Below are 6,000 nucleotides of genomic sequence, written 5' to 3' on the forward strand. Positions count from 1 at the left end.
TTACAGTTACTTTACAGTTACTTTTACAGATACTTTACAGTTAATTTTACAGTTATAAGTTACTTTTGAAGACAGGTAACTAGTTACTGCAAAAACCAGTGGCATGGCCGAGCGGTTTAATGCGTCTCGCTCGCTGGTGGTAGCCAAGGTCGTGCTGAAGACTGCGAGGTGGTGTGTTCGAATCCTACCACCGGCTGTGCTGTCTGAGGTTTTCCATGGGTTTTCCGGTAGACTTTGCAGACGAATGTCGGCACAGTTCCCCGCGAAGTCGGCTCAGGACGCATACTAACCCCCCACCCCTGTACCCCACTCCTTCCTGCTGTCCTCTCTCCATCTGTCCACATCTGTACGCCGCTGTTAGCTACAGTTGCTTCGCGGCGCTAACACCGAAGTAAAAAAAAAAACTTAAAAGGAAGAATATATGGTATAATACATCATAGTTTCGATTCATGTCATTAATAATTCTTGCACCAATTGTAACGGCTATGAGTTGGCAATTATTATTACTTAGCGCGATATATTCGGGGGGGGGGGGGATGGATACATGATGACGATGATATGGGGATGACGGTTTTCGGGGATGGGGCGTTTCGGTAAAAGGTACGCACCCAGAAAAAATCGCATACATCGACCTGCGCGTGCATAGATTTCGGGGGGGGGGGGATATGTTTATTAAAGATAAAGAAAGTGAGAAAGGTCAGACAGGCCAAGGCCGACTTGCTATTCCCAAAACAGAAAAAAAGAAAACGAAAAGAAAGAAAGGGAGAGAAAAAGAGAAAAAAGAAGCAAAAAAAAGGAAAAGAAGGGTAAGATTTCGGGGTAATGAACCTTGCCGTCGGAGAAATCGATGTGCTTAATGCAAGGCGATAAAAATTCGCATAGTACTCATTTCAGAGCATAAATTTGATTTCCTTCGTGGTTTTAATTACTTCCTTCAGTTCTCTATCTTCCGCCGCCTCGAATGTATAACGGCGGTGGAGAAAGGACTACAGCACCCGTATGTACAATGAAAATGAGGGGCTTCCCCTTTAGCCCCTCCTATGCTACGGGAGTTTCAACACATACATAACCGATTGAGGATGCAAGTATACTAATATTGGCGAAGATGCGGTCAATGTCGGCACAGGAAATGAAGGAAAGGATAAATGCGGATGAGGCGCTGCAGCGTTAGGCGCATGACATTTATTCAGAGAACGTAAAGCACAGAATTGAGCCTAGGTGGCGCTTCAAATCGGCACAATTTCCGTGAGAGGAAATGTAACAGTTTTCCCTCATTTCATGTATACTTCTTTCTGTCACATTTAGTTTTCCCTAATTAGGTTCGCAGACTGACAGGCTTTATTGTCCATTGCGAGGGTGACTGCAGAAAGAATGAAATTCGAGGGCTGGACACACATTTTTAAACATTAGTTTTAGTTTTCTGTTTTGTTCAGCCATGGTTACACGCAAAATGTGTCTGCGAGGCATACGGAATCTTTTGCACACGAATGAATGATGCCTCGTCAGTGACCTAAGTGGTCAGCGTGCTGGCCCATGTCTCGTCGAGACTGGGAGGTACCCGGGTTCGAATCCCAGCCATTATTAGAAGTGATCTGATTGCCTCCCGAAAAGAGAATTGCATCGCGTCTCCTTGACAACCATCGCCCTGAATGGCATCCATTATCTGCACTGAGTTGTTCAAAACGAGAGGCTTAGGCGTTGTTACGAACTTTATGCGGTTGCATTGGTTGTCACAAAAAGGCGTATGCACCACTCTCTCGGTACCGTACCGCGATATCGGTACCGTTGTGAGGAATGGTTGTGTATATGGTTGGTCCTCAGCGTCGTAACATTCCAATGAAATCGGCCTGAGGCAAACAGGCACACTGCATCTATTCCCTTCCTGACATGCCGTTTGGCTAACCCTTCCCCCTTCTTTTTTTTTTCTTTGTTCTAATAAATATATCCCCCCTTCCTGAACGAGCCTCCTTCTACCCATCCCTTCCTTTTCACCCTCTATAAGCGATGCTGACACACTTTACACGTAAATCTACTCCGATTACCTATTACCGACTCTGCTTAAAGTGCGTACAACGGATTCGAGAACGGTACCGTCAAGACGGTATGTTGGAGTCGCGCGGGGAAATGCGCATGTCAGACTGAAGCGCGCATGCGTCGTTGCGGATGGTTATTTCGCGGGAAAAGATCACAATAATCAAGAAATAAAAGTATCTGAGAAGAAACGCAGTTAAGTAAGTCGCTAATGTAGACCGGAAATAGCAAAGGCCCAAGCACAGGTACCTCGGGGGAACGCGGGAAAGCGCAGTGTGGAGCAGAGAGTTAACGTCGTTAGCAGTGACAAATTGCTGACAGTGTGTGAGAAGCACTCAAGCCATCTTAGTAGGTTGCGATAAAGAGCTATCATGCGTAGTTTTAGTAATAAAAGCAAGGGAAGAACTTTATCGAATGCTTTGGCGAAGTCCCGCAAAATACAATCTGCAACGAGACGGCAATAATTAATAATAAGAATATCGCCTAACTTGCGAGTCAATAAAAGAAGGTGTGTTTCGCGTTAATATGAAATTAGGAAAACGATGGAAAAACTCATTAGATTCGGCGAAATTTCTGATTTTCGAAAGGGTAATATGTCCTAAGATCTTGCACGGGGATGCTGGTGAGGTTTAAAGTTATGGGGCGAATGTTTATAGTTCCAAATATATAGACGGGGAATATACCCTCTCGGTCTTCCAATGAGCCGATATATAATGCGCATTACTCTAATAACTAATGGAAGATTTTAGCCAGCATAATTTAAAAAAAAAACATGTTTTAGCGTATTTTAAGAGTACAATACAATCAAATCAAGTTAACACAATCAAAGCCAGCGGCCGAAAGGTTTTCGCTTGTCAGTACAAGTGCTTCTCTCAGTTTGATAAGATACCTTTATGTTATGCGACATTACCCGAATGGGTATAAAGCGGCGTTATTCTTGAGTAACTTCCAGTTACATTCAATTGAAAGTTCTTCAAATCCATTTCAGAACGTCGTTAGAAATGAACCCACAGGAACGGTTATAGAAAAATGTTGTATTTATTTATTTTATTTATTTATATACCTTAAGTGCCATTGCTATGGCATTACATAAGGGGGGAAACAATAGGAAAAGGATACATATAAAAAACACGACAATCACAAGAAAGCACAACCATAAAGCTATTACCTACTCTAAGTACAATCTCTCACAGGCCCTAGTAAAAGTATCAATGTTATTATTCATGACAACCTCTTCAGGTAAAGAATTCCAATCACGGATGCCTGTCTGAAGAGGGGAATTATAGAAATAATCTGTCATGCCAAATGTCGTCTTAAGCTTGTGATGGTGGTCAAGACGGGCCGATAAGTGGTGGGCTGGTTCAATATACGAAGAGCCATTGAGGAAAAGCCGAAAAATGTTCACGAGCCTTTTAACCTTCCTTCTGTTAGCAAGAAGTGGGATGCAATTTTATTGCTTGAATTGAGTAATGCTGGTCCAGTCATATTTTTTAAAGATAAAACGGACTGCCTTATTTTGGACGGCCTCGATTTGTTCAATTAAATACTTCTGGGAGGGATTCCAAATAATGGACGCATATTCCAATTTACTTTGGACCAAACTACAAGGTGATTACGTATTTGTGCAGATATTTTTTGGTCATATACATAGACAGTGACAAATTTGTTTGTTACTCTTTCTGTGGCTCTAGTATAGTCTCATAATTGATTCGCGTAAAGTTAGAGAATGAGCGTGAGTTAGTGAATCCTTGGCAAACAGATGCCGATGGAATCGAAGAATGTATGCGCGACGATCAATCAATTCCTGGTGGACTGAAGTCTCCCAATAAGAAAGAAGGAAAGGATGAGGGGTGTCGTGTTAATACGGTTATCGCTGTTCCATTCGGTTTATTGCGCGTATCGCGAATCACATGTGGCTGTGAGCAGTGTGCAGACGTGCAGAGATAAGGAGCGGACAGTATGATCAAGTGCGAGATGACGGGAGTTAGTTGGTATCTAGTATGCGTTAATGTATATGCGGTGCGGGGGAAGGGTGAGGGGTGAGGAGGGGCCAACATTTGCCTCGAAAAATCCGCCACTGGAAAGCTCAGGGAAAACTTTTAGGTAGCACAGCTGGAATTCGAACCCACGACCTCCCAGTCTCTAGCACGGCAACGGTGCAACAGTGAAGATTTCTGTCACGTGAAATTGAACAAGAATAACCACGAACGAACGCTCATAACCACAGTCGCGGCGTTAACACGGAACTAAAAAAAAAAAAAGAGAAAGATCTCGCCCACGGAGTCAAAGTCCAAGTCGGACACAGTATAAACGCTTTCGAGCCTGACCGCAAAATGTGAAATACATACTAAAACACTTTCTTCGCTTGCATCTTTTGTTTCCTCAAAGCGCCTTTAAGAGTTACTCAGTTCAATTTACTTTGGGGAATGAGGAAATAAGGAGCCGCCTTTGCGAAAGAGATAGAGGCCCTCCGTGAGTCTGTGGGAGAAATTGGGGACACCGCAAAGCTTTATGGGAAGGTAGGGACCCTCCATGAGCCTATTAGGAAGACGAATATTCTTCATTGTTTTTTTTAGGGAAAACAGGAACGTGGCCTACTTTTATGCAAGGGAACCTGTAGATATTAATGCATGGACACTTCGTTACCTTATACGAGAAAGCTAGGGACTCATTATGAATTTATGGGAAGATACGGGCCTTCCAGGGGCTTACTAATGAGGTCTCTTCGTGGGTCCGGGAGGAACATGGGATGTTTTTATTAGGAGGAATATCCAGGGCTTAATGCAGGGTCACTCTATGAGTTTAAGTGAAAGCTAGGAACTGTCCATAAGCTTAGATGAAGGTAAGGGACTTCCCATGAGTGTATTAGGCAAATGGGGATTCTCCTTGGTTTCTTGTAGGATCATATAGGAACGTAGCATGCAATTTGTGAAAGATAACCAACAGGGATTAATGCACGGAGAGTACACGAACACGAGTTTATGATAAAGCTAAGCACTCCCTATTAATTTATAGGAAGATAAAGACTTTACGTGCATTTCTGAAAAATGGGTACTTGGTGAGAAAATAGAAAATCATAATTAGGGGTAGGGGGAGATTCCATAGGGAAATCCCTAACGAGACGATAATAACCTTTGAACAAAAGAAATAATAAAAAAGTAAAAACTTTATAAAACTTCCGTCTTCTTCCACGTCCACGACACCACGATATCACAGTAAGAAAAAAGAAACAGCGAAAATACGGACAAAAGATGACCGGAGTTTCTAAAGAAACTTTCAAAGCGTGACCCCACTCGATAACTAATACTTTTTCTTGCGGCACAGAGAGTCAAAAACTCACCTTCTCACCAAGTCGACGTAAAACTGTCCCACAGAATATCCGAACCAGAGTTCTTCGAAAGAAACTCCTTCAGAAGTGCACACAAGTTAGCACAGCCCCGGGAGCTCATGTCCTCGTCACTTGGAAGTATTCTTCCGAAAAGTAAGTTTGCGAAAGTCAGTTGGAAAGTCAAATACAGATCGAAGCGAAGACTTCTGAGTGACAGACGTGCGTAAAACGTGAGAGAGAACAAAGTTGAAACGAAGTGCGAACAAGACGAGAGACGCAAAGACGCACAAGCAGGCCGCGCGCGCTGCCGCGTTGGGTCCGAAAGCGCGCGGCGCGATCAGAGGTCTGGCGAAGCTGATGTGAGAGAGAGAGAGAGAGGGGTGGGGGTGGGGGGTGGGGGAAATCCTCGCGAAGCGCGACTTTGCCAGCCGCTAGGTGGAGTCGTAGCTAGAGGCTTCGGTGAGCGTAGGCGCTGAGGTTCCCACGCTCGACGCTTCCTCGGGGCACCTGGATAGACAATTTAGTAATTGCGATGAGGGATTTTGCGACAGACTGCTCCGTGGAAACGGTATGCCATAAACAGGAAGCGCAAAGGGTACCGTAAAAAGGTTAGAGCAAGTAACGGAAACAAAAAAGTGCGA

At 43.9% G+C, this 6,000-nt stretch overlaps 1 protein-coding gene across 1 annotated transcript in view; it reads right to left on the minus strand.

The window, feature by feature from the left end:
• The window catches only part of LOC135367996 (RYamide receptor-like), a 91,112-nt gene extending 85,436 nt beyond the window's left edge, over nt 1-5,676 (minus strand). The window contains exon 1 of the mRNA XM_064601083.1: nt 5,372-5,676. The gene's annotated coding sequence lies outside the window, so the exon portion shown is untranslated. The remainder of the gene's footprint in view (nt 1-5,371) is intronic.
• Nucleotides 5,677-6,000: the final 324 nt, after the last annotated feature.

This window comes from Ornithodoros turicata, chromosome 9 (genome assembly GCF_037126465.1).
Source record: "Ornithodoros turicata isolate Travis chromosome 9, ASM3712646v1, whole genome shotgun sequence".
In the NCBI taxonomy this organism is placed as follows: Eukaryota; Metazoa; Arthropoda; class Arachnida; order Ixodida; family Argasidae; genus Ornithodoros; species Ornithodoros turicata.